Here is a 17,593-nt window from a genome sequence, read left to right as displayed (position 1 = left end):
AAGTTACAGGGACGTTCTAGTTAGGTTCAGATTTATGCACACAAAACCATAGAAATTCAGCAGTTATAGTTATACGTATCTCAAGAACCTATAACTTGTTTTCTTTGGTAATTATAACTTGCGCCCCGCCAAGCACAGTTTTCTCATCAAATTTTTTTTGTGCAAATGTTGCAATGATATTATCAATGATGCTATAGAAGATGTCATGACTGATGTAACATGGGATAATTAGCCGTTCATGGCGAGGGTGCCAGTTATAGTTACCTTAGGGCACAAGTTCGAGTTTCTTGAGATAAGTAAAACTATGACTGCTGAATTTCTATGGTTTTGTGAGTGTAAAATCTGAACCTAACTATAACGTCCCTGTAACCCCTTTGTTTTTTTGGTGAATTTCTAAGGTTTTTTAAATTCTATTTCCTAACTATAACACCCCTCAAACCTTTGTTTTTTTCAGCGAATTTCTACATTTTTTTACGTAAAGTAATTTTTAATTATCGTACATTAATCCAACTGCCTCCGCGCACTGCCTTGGGCCATGTGTGGCAGGGGGTTGGCCACAGGTACTGGCATATGGCCTGGCCCTGCGGCCAAACCCCGCATGTAGCCAACACCCCGCCATGCACAGCCTGCCGCCAGATCCTGCAGCCAACCCACCACATGTAGCCAACCTCATGCTGTGGCCAGGCCCTATGGCCAAGCTCCAAAAGGCAGCCAGCCCAGGAGGGGGGCATTGAGCCCACCTTCCGCAGGCCGGGACCCCAACCCCCAGGGCCGCCCACATGTTTTCAAGGGAGGGGGTACTTGGCACCCCTCCCCGTACCCTTTTTAGCCCCGGGGACTCTTCAACTGGGAACCACCACTGGATTTATGGGGGAGGGGCATGCAGCCCCCCCTCCGTGGGCCAATTTCAGCCCCAGGGATCCAATATCCCGACCATATTGTAAATGCGAAGAGGTGCACTCAGCCCAACACCGGGCCAATTTCTGGCCCTTCTCCTGGAGCCCGGCCATATTATAAAAGGGGAGGGGGTCACCAGCCCCCTACCCAAGCCAATGTTGCCCTGTAGACCCAATCCTCTGGGGCTGGCCAAATTTTTTAGGGGAGGGCGATATGTGGCCCCCATTTCTGGACCGTTTTTGGCCTTGGGGACACACGTCCCCAGAGGCCCACTGCTGGATTTATGGGAAACGGCCCTAAGGATGCCATCTCCCGGGCCTGGCCTTATTGTAAACGGGACGAGGGGCACACAGCACGCCTCACCCAGGTCGATTTCTGGCCCCTGGGACCCCATCTTTTGGGCCCGAACCATATTATAAAAGGGGAGGGGGACATGCAGCCCCCCTCCTTGGGCCAATTTTGCCCTGGGTACCCCATTCCCCATAGCCCTCTATTGTGTTGAATAGGGAGAGGGGCAAGCAACCCCTCTCCACAGGCAAATTTCGGCCTCTGAATCATATCCCTTGGGACCAGGCCACATTTTCTTAGGGTGGGAGGTACATTCACCCCCTCCCAGGACTGTTTTTGGCTCCGGGCTCACCGTTGGATTTATGGGGGAGGTCCCCAGGGACCCCATCTCTCGGGCTGCAACAATATAGTAAATTAGGACGTGGGTACACAGCCTCCCTCCATGGGTCTATTTCTTGTTCCCTGGATCCCATCTCCCGGGGCACGCCCATATTATAAGTGGGGAGCGGGCACACAACCCCCCTTCCCTGGCCCCTTGGACCCCATCCTGCGGCACTCTTTCTGTTTAAATATGGAGAGCGGCACACAATCCCCCTCAGACCACATCCCCTGGGGCCCGGCCAATAATTAACTGGGGATGTGGGCCGCGTGACACCCCTCCTTGGGCTGATTTGAGTCCTGGCCAATAAGGGGTGGGTGCCCTGGTGCTCACCCAGGGCACCACCATCACCTCATGGGTGGCCTGGTGGGTGGAGCCCCAAGGTCCCTGTGTTCCCAGTCGGTTCCCCACCTCCAGCAGGAACCAGCATTGCTCCTGCCTGCAGGGAGCAGCTACAAATGCTGCTCCCTGTGAGCAGGAGCACTATTTTCATTTGTTTTTCTGCCCGCTTTAGTGCAGGCAGGGAAACAGATGAAAAGTTCGCTCCCAGCAGGCAGAAGTATATTTCAGAGGCACCCCGGGACTTTGCTCGAGCCGGTCTTGGAGTCCCCAGGGCCATTTGGCACCAAGAGGGGGGCCATAGTACCCCCTACCTCTCGAATTTGTGGCCACGCCCTGGGAGATGGGGTCCCCGGGGCCAAAATTAGCCTGGGGAGGGACCTACGTGCCGCCCTTCTCCCCTTTATAAATCTGTGTTATCCCTGTGCACTCATTCAACGTAACACTTCAGAATGTATTCAAACGTTCTGGTTGGCGCTGCGTCTGTTGCACGTCGTCAATCCGTGCCTTGAAACAACAGGAATGTAGAGTGAGAAAGAAACTTCTCACAAAGAAGCGCGCTCAATCACACATGGAACCAATTGTTCCTTTAATTATTCAAAACTGGTTGTAATTCAAAACATCGTTCAACTTTGTAGATGATTTTAACGTTTATTTTCATCTTTCTGATAATCATTGCGTTCATCTTATCATGTTGTTTAATTCATTTCCCAATCTTCATTGGGTGTTATTAGTTCCTTTCTCACTCTACATTCCTGCCCTTCTCCTCTTTGACATCATGGCCGGGACCCAAGGATGGTGACCCCGGGGCCAAAATCGACCTGTGAGAGGGGCGCGCCTATGCCCCACTCCCTGATATAGTAGATAATAAATTCCCCCTGGGACCTGGCCAACCCAGATCCTCCGCGGATTATGGGGAAAATAAAAAAAACGATTTTGTCCCCTGGCGGGCACCCTGTGGGACCCCACCACCAGGCCTTGGGGGATGAAGACATGTGACACACAGGCAGCCCATTAACAGTGTTGAGGGATCTGCTGCTCCTTCGCCTAAGTAAAACAAGCATTGTCTTAAAGGCAACCTTTATATATGTTTGGTAGTGTAAAAGCACATACTGCAACAGTCCCTGCCACGAAAGGGAGTTACTTATTATGCAGACAAGCACATTGTGCAAGAGCAGAGTGCCATCACTCACAAGTAAGCCAAGGTCTGAAATGGGCTGACCCTTTGTCCGACGCTCTATGATGTGGTGGGCAGATGAAAAATGTGAATGGCACTACAGCAGACCAGTGTGTGAAAGCCCCTGTATGTATAGTATATACATTTTTATTAAAAGCAAAAGGTCTTGGCCAACCAAAACCGGGCCCCTGTAAAAACCCGCCTGGACTGGGAGACACCGATAGAGGCTGCCATAACCTCCCACTCATTTTATTATAGTTCATTTCTTGTATGTTTCTATAGCTTGGTATTGGCCCCAGGAAGTTGTAGGTGGCTTTGCATGGCAGTAGGAAATCAGTTCCATGCAGTACATGCTAAGGTGGATAAGCCACAAAGAGGAGGCAAACTATGAGCAGAGTCAACTAAGTTATTATCATATACACACAGTCAAATAAAATTATAACTCTCATTAAAGTTCACAACAGTTCAATTCTTTACATTTACAACGGTCTGTATTTTCAATATTATATCGCCTCAATGCATAGAATGACGTACAACACTTCAGAAATTCTAAACATACACTTAAAACTATTTAAGAATGTCCTGGCAATGGTATGAGTTGAGCCACAAATATGTTTTTGCTGAGCACTGTAGAAATGGACGATCGAATTTACAGATCAATGTTAGAGTCATTTGATGAATACATGAATGATTTAATTTTTGTATAGTGCTTTCCGTTCTTAGTACTAACACATTTTGGAATTATAGAAAATGAGCCATAGTGAGATGAATTGAGTTTCCCAGGATCGTACCATTTGGCTCAGTGAAATAGCTGCAGTGCTTAATTTGAGCAGGAGTTTGTAGTGCTCGCCACCAGGCACTCAATTCTCAACTCCAGCACCCGTGACAGTCCACCACATGATGGCACTGTTTGTCTAATTTTGAGATGAGCAAAATAGAGTGTTTGGCTCACCTGTTTAATTAAATTTTTAAAGCAATATATATTAGAAATTTGTTTTAAAAAAACCCTGTCGCACAGACCATTCTTACAGTTTGGTGTGGGTGGAACAAGACGAATTGTCACACTTGTAGGATTTAATTAATGGTAGTTGTATTGGTATGGCACTGGCAGCGGTGGCAGGGGCAATGGAAGGTGCAAGCTACGGTGGCCTCCTAAGAAGAGCGCTGGCATTTACCTTTTTGAAGATTATTTACTGAGTAGCTCCGATTTGAGCCCAGGTTTTCCATTCATACACTTGCTAAATTACTATTTGCTTGCTTTTTTTGTGTTATACAGTGATTTGCTGATCACATGTTCGAATCCATGTAAGGCTGAATCAGCTTTCCATCCTCCCTGGAGTGGGAAAGTTGAGTACAGTTGAGTTGGTTAATATAAACACCTGCTATTTACAACTCTTAAAAAGGCAGAAGTGTGGTATAAAACATTGTATAAAAACAAGTTATTATAGGTGCACAAAGCTCTTTAATTCCATAAAAAAAATCACAAGGTTACGCGTTTAGTTGGAAAGTGGTTTGCGGCTGTCTTCTGTGACTTTTTTTCACGTGAGCCTACATTTGTCATTAAAAAGTCTCATGACATACTGGCAGAAGATTGGTTTTCATCTGAAAGTCTTTTGTTGAGTCATTTTCTGTAGGAATGAGTCATCTGCATTCCAACAAATTGAGTGATATTGCATAATATGAAATTTCTAAACATTTCGTATAATGTAAATAAAGTTGGGAAATTTTGCCGGCTTAATTAAAATTTCGTCCGCGCCTAATAATAGTTATTATATAAAACAAGATTTGATATCAAGTCGTAAGAGCACAAAAGACGATAATCTGCACGAGCTGTAAATCCATCTTGCAAGGTGCATAGATTAAAATACAAGTCTATTCTCCCAAGCCTAATAAGGAAAGCGAGCACTATGTGCTAATATCAGTGGCCGGTCCTGACTTAACAAACATTTGTTTCACAAGAAGCCTTGAGGCACAAAAGAGTTCTGCTAGGCAATTAAGTTGGGAGTTCCCTGGAGCGTGCTATCAGCTAAGACGTTTTCAGTGAAATAAATCTGTAACTAACTACCGCTGCGGAAGCTAGATACACATTTACTTTCTCATTTGTTTTAGATTGTAATTGCAGAGCAAAGTGGAAAGCACACATGCCTGGTGCCTATTGTGAGCCCTTAGGGAGCCACCGGCGTTCCTGTGTTTGGGGACTGGCGCCTTTTTTTCCTCATCGAATGTCCAGTCTGCAGGGGAGGGAAAAACAAATAAAGGGTAAAGAAGGAGAAAGACAGAAAACCAGTAATTTGTAAATTATGAAGTGCAGGTGCTCAGTTTTTAAAGAGGCCACGCCCACTTCCCCGGCTCTGCCCACTCCCTCCAGTGGCCCCACCTACTTCCCTTTATTGTCTCCACCCACATCCACAAGCCTTAGCGCATCTGAGCCACCTGAGTTCCGCAAGAAGCTAAAGGCCTGGCTCTTCACAAAAGCACCTCAGGCACCTCACACCTACACACCTGCCCAAGTCCCTGGATTCCCTCCAGGGTGATTGGTGCATTTTGCGATGCAGGGCGCGCTACGTAATTCGTTTTATTTATTCAATTGTTTACTTACCTCCAATTATCCATATTCCGGTTTTTAGCACCCCCCTACCCTGCCTCTCCCCACCCCGCCTTTCTGCCCCACCGGAACTCCCTCCACGGGCCGTGGCTGCTTCCACACACACGTTTTAACTAATAAAGGACACATTCAACTGAGTCTGCTGCCTGTGCTATTTTAGGATTGTAATTTATGATCAGCGAGTAACAAAAGGATGTATGTGACAAAAACAGAAACCCGCTGAGCTATCCACATAAATATAGTTCTGTCATCTGCATGGTACATGTTCTACATTACCCCTCTGTGCTACAGTCAAAACTAAAACTAGACACATCTCTGATCTCTCTCTAACTGGGACATAAGGCTGTAAGTATGCAGCATGGGTTTACGGGACATGGCTCTTTGGAGGTGAAGAGACGGTGAAGGGCGATAGATCTCAGCAGGCTTGTGGGAGTGGGGGGAGGTACAGAGCACCCAACACAGCCTAGCCCATCTAATAGCACATTTTTAATCAATGCTATTTTTCTCCAGGTCCACGCTGAGAAATTCCCTGTGTATCCCCTCTCTGGTTGGAGCGGATTGGGAAAGCCTTCTGGTTTGAGTGGCCAAGACTGAGAAGAGCTTCGCGGTCTCATGTGCGAACTCTTAAAGTATGGCTAATCAGGGCCCAGTGCAGGCTTTAATACAAAGCGATGGTGGGGAGGGGTGCTGTGAGAGTAAGGGCGGGAGCCAAGGGGCCCTGTAACATGACTGAGTGAGTGTTGTGGCTGGGAGGTGCATTGTGATACAGTGGGGAAGGTGACTGTAAGCAGAGTGGCACTGAGACACAGGTGAGAAAGGCACTGTGGAAAGAGGGGCACGAGGATAGCAGGAGAAGGCCACTGTGGAGAGAGGGGCACTGTTGGAGGTTGCGGTGTGGCACAGTCACAGTGGCAGGGATGGGAGGTGTTCTTCAAGGCGCGTGTGGCTGCAACAGTGCCCATCGCAGAAGGGAGAGGACAGGCGTAATAGGGTTCGAGACAGAACTGGGACAGGTAGGAGCAAGGTACTAACACTGACTTCCAGGAAGAAATGTTTTCACTTTCGGACCACCCTCAGCTGTTTTCGCATATTTTGTTATTACGCTGCAAGGCCTTGTCTGGGCTCCTGAAGTAGGCAGTTACTGGTCAGTTTCCTGCGGGTGCTGCTGTCTAGGAGTTTATCTATGGTGTCCCACGGCCAAGCACTATTCTGTTACCTGTAGGATAACAGTTGTGTGTAAAATAACGCACACACGACTCACCTAACCTTGCAGCTTTGGTTACACTGGAAAGCGCAGACCGCTGGCTAGCGCAGCTGAAATTATGCTCCCAGTTCATCGTGCGTGCAGTTTATACTGCGCATGACACAACACGCCCGCCCTTCCCCCACCCTGAAGACCAGGCACTGGTGCGCGCCAAAGCAAGCACACTAGCAGCATGCAGCAAATCTGAATGTACAGCTGCAAAAGCCTCGCTCTGAGGCTGTAATGGCCTGTGCACAGTGCTGGCTGTGCATGGGAGAAAAATTCAATAGACCCAGACCTGAGAAATAGGTGCCGGTGCTTAGCACCGGAAAGCACCTGCACAAATTAAGCACTGCAGAAAACCGTCACCCAGGGAAAAAAGTAGGAACTTGCAAAATTGAGGTAAATGTCTGGTACAGAGACACCTTAAGGATTTTGGGGGCCATGGGCCAAGCATATTTTTGGGGCCCTATTCGGAATAGTTTTGAATTATGATCCAATTTCAGATTTTTCAAGCCCTCTGAGGCCAGGTCACTGACACTGCACAGACAGACTAGACTGGTCCAAATGTTAAATGTGTTTTCATCTAACATTCAGGGATTGTGATATGTGTTTTCAATATTGTAAGACAGCAGCAGCTCACTAATATTATTGCAAATATCTGCTACCCACTGCCATTTCTCATAAAAGGAGAATTTTTGTGGATGTTGCATAGTGTTGAAAGACATAAACACAACATTTCTCTGCAAAATGTCTAAAATAGACTTCCACACATTGCCCAACAGGACAATGGTATTTGAAACAATCAATATTTAAAAAACATTCAAGGTCATCAGGGCAGGACTGTGTGAAGGACAGAGCCGGATCTATCGGGGTCCCCTCCCTAAAAAGCTGGGCCATGGGCCAGAGCCTACTTTGCCCATGCCTCAAAACGTCTCCAGTCTGGTAATCAACTAAAGAAGCATGAGTTGTATTCTGGGCTACTCTGCCTTGATATTCAGTGCACTGACATTTAATAGTGCTGGCAGTGGGCTTCTGAGCAAAGCTTCGGGCACCGGCACTCCTTCCCGTACAAGCACGGCTGGCTTTACCACTGGTGGTGCCCTGTGCGACAATGTCTGCTGCCCCCCCCCCCATGACCACTTCACTACAGATCCCCACACTACCACCATTTGACAGTGCCCCACCCCCAAATCTCCATAACCACTGTCTTAATTTTGGTGCTGCCTTCTCTTTATGCTGCCCTTGTCAATAGGATGCAGCGTCAAAGGCAATGGGTGTTGCAGTGGAACTCCCACTGCAACACCCACTGCCAACCCCTTTCCCGCTAAGAATTGCATGAAAGGGGGCCTTATTTACAAGGTAGTGATAACACTGCCTTGTGAATAAGACAAGACCCCCTATCGCCACGGGAATGTCACAAAAAGTGACGCTGCCGTGGCGATAGGGGCTTGTACATATGCCCCTCAGAATTTAAAATGTAACAGTATTGTTAGGGGTTTTCTTTAATAATAAAAATAGATTTCTACCCAAATGAAGCCTTTTATGCAATATTAGGATAAGGAAAGACTGGGCCTATCTGTAATATATTCCTTGCAGTTTGCATGCAGCTCTTTGACGCCTGTTATTAGCTCACTGCTCTATAATAGGATTTTAACAGTTAAACTGCAAGAAACAACAAGCATTTACAATGCAATGGTCTCGGCATTATTAAAGGTAGAGCTATTGGCATTGCTCATGACATTTTTTTTCTTCCTTTTTTTTAAAATCATAAATAAATGGCATTGTCATTTACATTGCCAATAGCTTAATCGTTAAATAATCGTTAAATAAATTGCATTGTCATTTACAATGCCAATAGCTTAATCGCTTGCAAATGCATAGCCTCAGTCATCCTTCCCGCCCCACTTCCATTGTTATGCGACGGACATCCGCACTGCCATATTCCAGCCTTAAATGGAAGACGTGGATTTGACCTCAGACTCTAGACTCTGACCTCAGACTCTGACCTCAGACTCTGACTCTGACCTCAGACTCTGACTCTGGACTCTGACCTCAGACTCTGACCTCAGACTCTGACCTCAGACTCTGACCTCAGACTCTGACCTCAGACTCTGACTCTGACCTCAGACTCTGACTCTGACCTCAGACTCTGACCTCAGACTCTGACCTCAGACTCTGACCTCAGACTCTGACCTCTGACTCTGACCTCAGACTCTGACCTCAGACTCTGACTCTGACCTCAGACTCTGACCTCAGACTCTGACCTCAGACTTTGACTCTGACCTCAGACTCTGACTCTGACCTCAGACTCTGACTCTGACCTCAGACTCGGACTCTGACCTCAGACTCTGACTCTGACCTCAGACTCTGACTCTGACCTCAGACTCTGACCTCAGACTCTGACCTCAGACTCTGACCTCAGACTCTGACTCTGACCTCAGACTCTGACCTCAGACTCTGACTCTGACTCTGACCTCAGACTCTGACCTCAGACTCTGACCTCAGACTCTGACCTCAGACTCTGACCTCAGACTCTGACCTCAGACTCTGACTCTGACCTCAGACTCTGACCTCAGACTCTGACCTCAGACTCTGACCTCAGACTCTGACTCTGACCTCAGACTCTGACCTCAGACTCTGACCTCAGACTCTGACCTCAGACTCTGACCTCAGACTCTGACTCTGACCTCAGACTCTGACCTCAGACTCTGACCTCAGACTCTGACTCTGACCTCAGACTCTGACCTCAGACTCTGACCTCAGACTCTGACCTCAGACTCTGACCTCAGACTCTGACTCTGACCTCAGACTCTGACCTCAGACTCAGACTCTGACCTCAGACTCTGACTCTGACCTCTACCTCAGACTCTGACCTCAGACTTTGACCTCAGACTCTGACCTCAGACTCTGACTCTGACCTTAGACTCTGACCTCAGACTCTGACCTCAGACTCTGACCTCAGACTCTGACCTCAGACTCTGACTCTGACCTCAGACTCTGACTCTGACCTCAGACTCTGACTCTGACCTCAGACTCTGACTCTGACCTCAGACTCTGACTCTGACCTCAGACTCTGACCTCAGACTCTGACTCTGACCTCAGACTCTGACCTCAGACTCTGACCTCAGACTTTGACCTCAGACTCTGACCTCAGACTCTGACTCTGACCTCAGACTCTGACTCTGACCTCAGACTCTGACTCTGACCTCAGACTCTGACTCTGACCTCAGACTCTGGCTCTGACCTCAGACTCTGACTCTGACCTCAGACTCTGACTCTGACCTCAGACTCTGACTCTGACCTCAGACTCTGACTCTGACCTCAGACTCTGACTCTGACCTCAGACTCTGACTCTGACCTCTGACTCTGACCTCAGACTCTGACCTCAGACTCTGACCTCAGACTCTGACCTCAGACTCTGACCTCAGACTCTGACCTCAGACTCTGACCTCAGACTCTGACCTCAGACTCTGACCTCAGACTCTGACCTCAGACTCTGACCTCAGACTCTGACCTCAGACTCTGACCTCAGACTCTGACTCTGACCTCAGACTCTGACCTCAGACTCTGACCTCAGACTCTGACCTCAGACTCTGACTCTGACCTCTACCTCAGACTCTGACCTCAGACTCTGACCTCAGACTCTGACCTCAGACTCTGACTCTGACCTCAGACTCTGACTCTGACCTCAGACTCTGACCTCAGACTCTGACCTCAGACTCTGACCTCAGACTCTGACTCTGACCTCAGACTCTGACTCTGACCTCAGACTCTGACTCTGACCTCAGACTCTGACTCTGACCTCAGACTCTGACCTCAGACTCTGACTCTGACCTCAGACTCTGACCTCAGACTCTGACTCTGACCTCAGACTCTGACCTCAGACTCTGACTCTGACCTCAGACTCTGACTCTGACCTCAGACTCTGACCTCAGACTCTGACCTCAGACTCTGACCTCAGACTCTGACTCTGACCTCAGACTCTGACTCTGACCTCAGACTCTGACTCTGACCTCAGACTCTGACTCTGACCTCAGACTCTGACTCTGACCTCAGACTCTGACTCTGACCTCAGACTCTGACCTCAGACTCTGACTCTGACCTCAGACTCTGACTCTGACCTCAGACTCTGACTCTGACCTCAGACTCTGACTCTGACCTCAGACTCTGACTCTGACCTCAGACTCTGACTCTGACCTCAGACTCTGACCTCAGACTCTGACTCTGACCTCAGACTCTGACCTCAGACTCTGACTCTGACCTCAGACTCTGACCTCAGACTCTGACTCTGACCTCAGACTCTGACTCTGACCTCAGACTCTGACCTCAGACTCTGACCTCAGACTCTGACCTCAGACTCTGACTCTGACCTCAGACTCTGACTCTGACCTCAGACTCTGACTCTGACCTCAGACTCTGACTCTGACCTCAGACTCTGACTCTGACTCTGACCTCAGACTCTGACTCTGACCTCAGACTCTGACTCTGACCTCAGACTCTGACTCTGACCTCAGACTCTGACTCTGACCTCAGACTCTGACCTCAGACTCTGACCTCAGACTCTGACCTCAGACTCTGACTCTGACCTCAGACTCTGACCTCAGACTCTGACCTCAGACTCTGACCTCAGACTCTGACCTCAGACTCTGACCTCAGACTCTGACCTCAGACTCTGACCTCAGACTCTGACTCTGACCTCTGACTCTGACCTCAGACTCTGACCTCAGACTCTGACCTCAGACTCTGACCTCAGACTCTGACTCTGACCTCAGACTGACTCTGACCTCAGACTCTGACCTCAGACTCTGACCTCAGACTCTGACCTCAGACTCTGACTCTGACCTCAGACTCTGACTCTGACCTCAGACTCTGACCTCAGACTCTGACCTCAGACTCTGACCTCAGACTCTGACTCTGACCTCAGACTCTGACTCTGACTCTGACCTCAGACTCTGACTCTGACCTCAGACTCTGACTCTGACCTCAGACTCTGACCTCAGACTCTGACTCTGACCTCAGACTCTGACCTCAGACTCTGACTCTGACCTCTGACTCTGACCTCAGACTCTGACTCTGACCTCAGACTCTGACCTCAGACTCTGACTCTGACCTCAGACTCTGACTCTGACCTCAGATTCTGACCTCAGACTCTGACCTCAGACTCTGACTCTGACCTCAGACTCTGACTCTGACCTCAGACTCAGACTCTGACCTCAGACTCTGACCTCAGACTCTGACCTCAGACTCTGACTCTGACCTCAGACTCTGACTCTGACCTCAGACTCTGACTCTGACCTCAGACTCTGACTCTGACCTCAGACTCTGACTCTGACTCTGACCTCAGACTCTGACTCTGACCTCAGACTCTGACTCTGACCTCAGACTCTGACTCTGACCTCTGACCTCAGACTCTGACCTCAGACTCTGACCTCAGACTCTGACCTCAGACTCTGACTCTGACCTCAGACTCTGACCTCAGACTCTGACCTCAGACTCTGACCTCAGACTCTGACCTCAGACTCTGACCTCAGACTCTGACCTCAGACTCTGACTCTGACCTCTGACTCTGACCTCAGACTCTGACCTCAGACTCTGACCTCAGACTCTGACCTCAGACTCTGACTCTGACCTCAGACTCTGACTCTGACCTCAGACTCTGACCTCAGACTCTGACCTCAGACTCTGACTCTGACCTCAGACTCTGACTCTGACCTCAGACTCTGACCTCAGACTCTGACCTCAGACTCTGACCTCAGACTCTGACTCTGACCTCAGACTCTGACTCTGACTCTGACCTCAGACTCTGACTCTGACCTCAGACTCTGACTCTGACCTCAGACTCTGACCTCAGACTCTGACTCTGACCTCAGACTCTGACCTCAGACTCTGACTCTGACCTCTGACTCTGACCTCAGACTCTGACTCTGACCTCAGACTCTGACCTCAGACTCTGACTCTGACCTCAGACTCTGACTCTGACCTCAGATTCTGACCTCAGACTCTGACCTCAGACTCTGACTCTGACCTCAGACTCTGACTCTGACCTCAGACTCAGACTCTGACCTCAGACTCAGACTCAGACTCTGACCTCAGACTCAGACTCTGACCTCAGACTCTGACCTCAGACTCTGACCTCAGACTCTGACCTCAGACTCTGACCTCAGACTCTGACTCTGACTCTGACCTCAGACTCTGACCTCAGACTCTGACCTCAGACTCTGACCTCAGACTCTGACTCTGACCTCAGACTCTGACTCTGACCTCAGACTCTGACTCTGACCTCAGACTCTGACTCTGACCTCAGACTCTGACTCTGACCTCAGACTCAGACTCTGACTCTGACCTCAGACTCTGACTCTGACCTCAGACTCTGACCTCAGACTCTGACCTCAGACTCTGACCTCAGACTCTGACTCTGACCTCAGACTCTGACTCTGACTCTGACCTCAGACTCTGACCTCAGACTCTGACCTCAGACTCTGACTCTGACCTCAGACTCTGACTCTGACCTCAGACTCTGACTCTGACCTCAGACTCTGACCTCAGACTCTGACTCTGACCTCTGACTCTGACCTCAGACTCTGACTCTGACCTCAGACTCTGACCTCAGACTCTGACTCTGACCTCAGACTCTGACTCTGACCTCAGACTCTGACCTCAGACTCTGACTCTGACCTCTGACTCTGACCTCAGACTCTGACTCTGACCTCAGACTCTGACCTCAGACTCTGACCTCAGACTCTGACCTCAGACTCTGACTCTGACCTCAGACTCTGACTCTGACCTCAGACTCTGACTCTGACCTCAGACTCTGACTCTGACCGTAGACTCTGACTCTGACCTCAGACTCTGACCTCAGACTCTGACTCTGACCTCAGACTCTGACCTCAGACTCTGACCTCAGACTCTGACCTCAGACTCTGACCTCAGACTCTGACTCTGACCTCAGACTCTGACCTCAGACTCTGACCTCAGACTCTGACTCTGACCTCAGACTCTGACTCTGACCTCAGACTCTGACTCTGACCTCAGACTCTGACTCTGACCTCAGACTCTGACCTCAGACTCTGACTCTGACCTCAGACTCTGACCTCAGACTCTGACCTCAGACTCTGACCTCAGACTCTGACCTCAGACTCTGACCTCAGACTCTGACCTCAGACTCTGACCTCAGACTCTGACTCTGACCTCTGACTCTGACCTCAGACTCTGACTCTGACCTCAGACTCTGACTCTGACCTCAGACTCTGACCTCAGACTCTGACCTCAGACTCTGACCTCAGACTCTGACCTCAGACTCTGACCTCAGACTCTGACCTCAGACTCTGACTCTGACCGTAGACTCTGACTCTGACCTCAGACTCTGACCTCAGACTCTGACTCTGACCTCAGACTCTGACCTCAGACTCTGACCTCAGACTCTGACCTCAGACTCTGACTCTGACCTCAGACTCTGACCTCAGACTCTGACCTCAGACTCTGACCTCAGACTCTGACTCTGACCTCAGACTCTGACCTCAGACTCTGACCTCAGACTCTGACCTCAGACTCTGACCTCAGACTCTGACCTCAGACTCTGACCTCAGACTCTGACCTCAGACTCTGACCTCAGACTCTGACCTCAGACTCTGACTCTGACCGTAGACTCTGACTCTGACCTCAGACTCTGACCTCAGACTCTGACTCTGACCTCAGACTCTGACCTCAGACTCTGACCTCAGACTCTGACCTCAGACTCTGACTCTGACCTCAGACTCTGACCTCAGACTCTGACTCTGACCTCAGACTCTGACTCTGACCTCAGACTCTGACTCTGACCTCAGACTCTGACTCTGACCTCAGACTCTGACCTCAGACTCTGACTCTGACCTCAGACTCTGACCTCAGACTCTGACCTCAGACTCTGACCTCAGACTCTGACCTCAGACTCTGACCTCAGACTCTGACCTCAGACTCTGACTCTGACCTCTGACTCTGACCTCAGACTCTGACTCTGACCTCAGACTCTGACTCTGACCTCAGACTCTGACCTCAGACTCTGACCTCAGACTCTGACCTCAGACTCTGACCTCAGACTCTGACTCTGACTCTGACCTCAGACTCTGACCTCAGACTCTGACCTCAGACTCTGACTCTGACCTCAGACTCTGACTCTGACCTCAGACTCTGACTCTGACCTCAGACTCTGACTCTGACCTCAGACTCTGACTCTGACCTCAGACTCTGACCTCAGACTCTGACTCTGACTCTGACCTCAGACTCTGACTCTGACCTCAGACTCTGACCTCAGACTCTGACCTCAGACTCTGACCTCAGACTCTGACCTCAGACTCTGGCTCTGACCTCAGACTCTGACTCTGACCGTAGACTCTGACTCTGACCTCAGACTCTGACCTCAGACTCTGACTCTGACCTCAGACTCTGACCTCAGACTCTGACCTCAGACTCTGACCTCAGACTCTGACTCTGACCTCAGACTCTGAGCTCAGACTCTGACCTCAGACTCTGACTCTGACCTCAGACTCTGACTCTGACCTCAGACTCTGACTCTGACTCTGACTCTGACCTCAGACTCTGACCTCAGACTCTGACCTCAGACTCTGACCTTAGACTCTGACCTCAGACTCTGACCTCAGACTCTGACCTCAGACTCTGACTCTGACCTCAGACTCTGACCTCAGACTCTGACCTCAGACTCTGACCTCTGACTCTGACCTCAGACTCTGACCTCAGACTCTGACCTCAGACTCTGACCTCAGACTCTGACTCTGACCTCAGACTCTGACTCTGACCTCAGACTCTGACTCTGACCTCAGACTCTGACTCTGACCTCAGACTCTGACTCTGACCTCAGACTCTGACTCTGACCTCAGACTCTGACCTCAGACTCTGACCTCAGACTCTGACTTCTGACTCTGACCTCAGACTCTGACCTCAGACTCTGACCTCAGACTCTGACCTCAGACTCTGACCTCAGACTCTGACCTCAGACTCTGACTCTGACCTCAGACTCTGACCTCAGACTCTGACCTCAGACTCTGACCTCAGACTCTGACCTCAGACTCTGACCTCAGACTCTGACTCTGACCTCAGACTCTGACCTCAGACTCTGACCTCAGACTCTGACTCTGACCTCAGACTCTGACTCTGACCTCAGACTCTGACTTCTGACCTCAGACTCTGACCTCAGACTCTGACTCTGGACTCAGACTCTGACCTCAGACTCTGACTCTGACCTCAGACTCTGACTCTGACCTCAGACTCTGACCTCAGACTCTGACCTCAGACTCTGACTCTGACCTCAGACTCTGACTCTGACCTCTGACTCTGACTCTGACCTCAGACTCTGACCTCAGACTCTGACCTCAGACTCTGACCTCAGACTCTGACTCTGACCACCTCAGACTCTGACCTCAGACTCTGACCTCAGACTCTGACTCTGACCTCAGACTCTGACTCTGACCTCAGACTCTGACTCTGACCTCAGACTCTGACCTCAGACTCTGACCTCAGACTCTGACCTCAGACTCTGACTCTGACCTCAGACTCTGACTCTGACCTCAGACACAGCCTCTGACCTCAGACTCTGACCTCAGACCTCAGACTCTGACTCTGACCTCAGACTCTGACTCTGACCTCAGACTCTGACTCTGACCTCAGACTCTGACTCTTGACCTCAGACTCTGACCTCAGACTCTGACTCTGACCTCTGACTCTGACCTCAGACTCTGACTCTGACCTCAGACTCTGACCTCAGACTCTGACCTCAGACTCTGACTCTGACCTCAGACTCTGACCTCAGACTCTGACCTCAGACTCTGACCCTCAGACTCTGACCCTCTGACCTCAGACTCTGACCTCAGACTCCTCAGGACTCTGACCTCAGACTCTGACTCTGACCTCAGACTCTGACCTCAGACCTGACTCTGACCTCAGACTCTGACCTCAGACTCTGACCTCAGACTCTGACCTCAGACTCTGACTCTGACTCAGACTCTGACTCTGACCTCAGACTCTGACCTCAGACTCTGACCTCAGACTCTGACTCTGACCTCAGACTCTGACTCTGACCTCAGACTCTGACTCTGACCTCAGACTCTGACTCTGACCTCAGAACTCTGACCTCAGAACTTGACTCTGACCTCAGACTCTGACCTCAGACTCTGACCTCAGACTCTGACTCTGACCTCAGACTCTGACTCTGACCTCAGACTCTGACTCAGACTCTGACCTCAGACTCTGACTCTGACCTCAGACTCTGACTCTGACCTCAGACTCTCAGACCTCTGACCTCAGACTCTGACTCTGACCTCAGACTCTGACCTCAGACTTGACCTCAGACTCTGACTCTGACTCTGACCTCAGACTCTGACTCTGACCTCAGACTCTGACCTCAGACTCTGACTCTGACCTCAGACTCTGACTCTGACCTCAGACTCTACTCTGACCTCAGACTCTGACCTCAGACTCTGACCTCAGACTCTGACTCTGACCTCAGACTCTGACCTCAGACTCTGACCTCAAGACTCTGACCTCAGACTCTGACTCTGACCTCAGACTCTGACTCTGACCTCAGACTCTGACTCTGACCTCAGACTCTGACTCTGACCTCAGACTCTTGACTCTGACCTCGGGCTCTATACTCTGACCTCAGGGCTCTTT

This window comes from Lissotriton helveticus, chromosome 7, assembly GCF_964261635.1.
Source record: "Lissotriton helveticus chromosome 7, aLisHel1.1, whole genome shotgun sequence".
Classification (NCBI taxonomy): domain Eukaryota; kingdom Metazoa; phylum Chordata; class Amphibia; order Caudata; family Salamandridae; genus Lissotriton; species Lissotriton helveticus.
Note: the sequence above shows the minus strand (reverse complement) of the source record.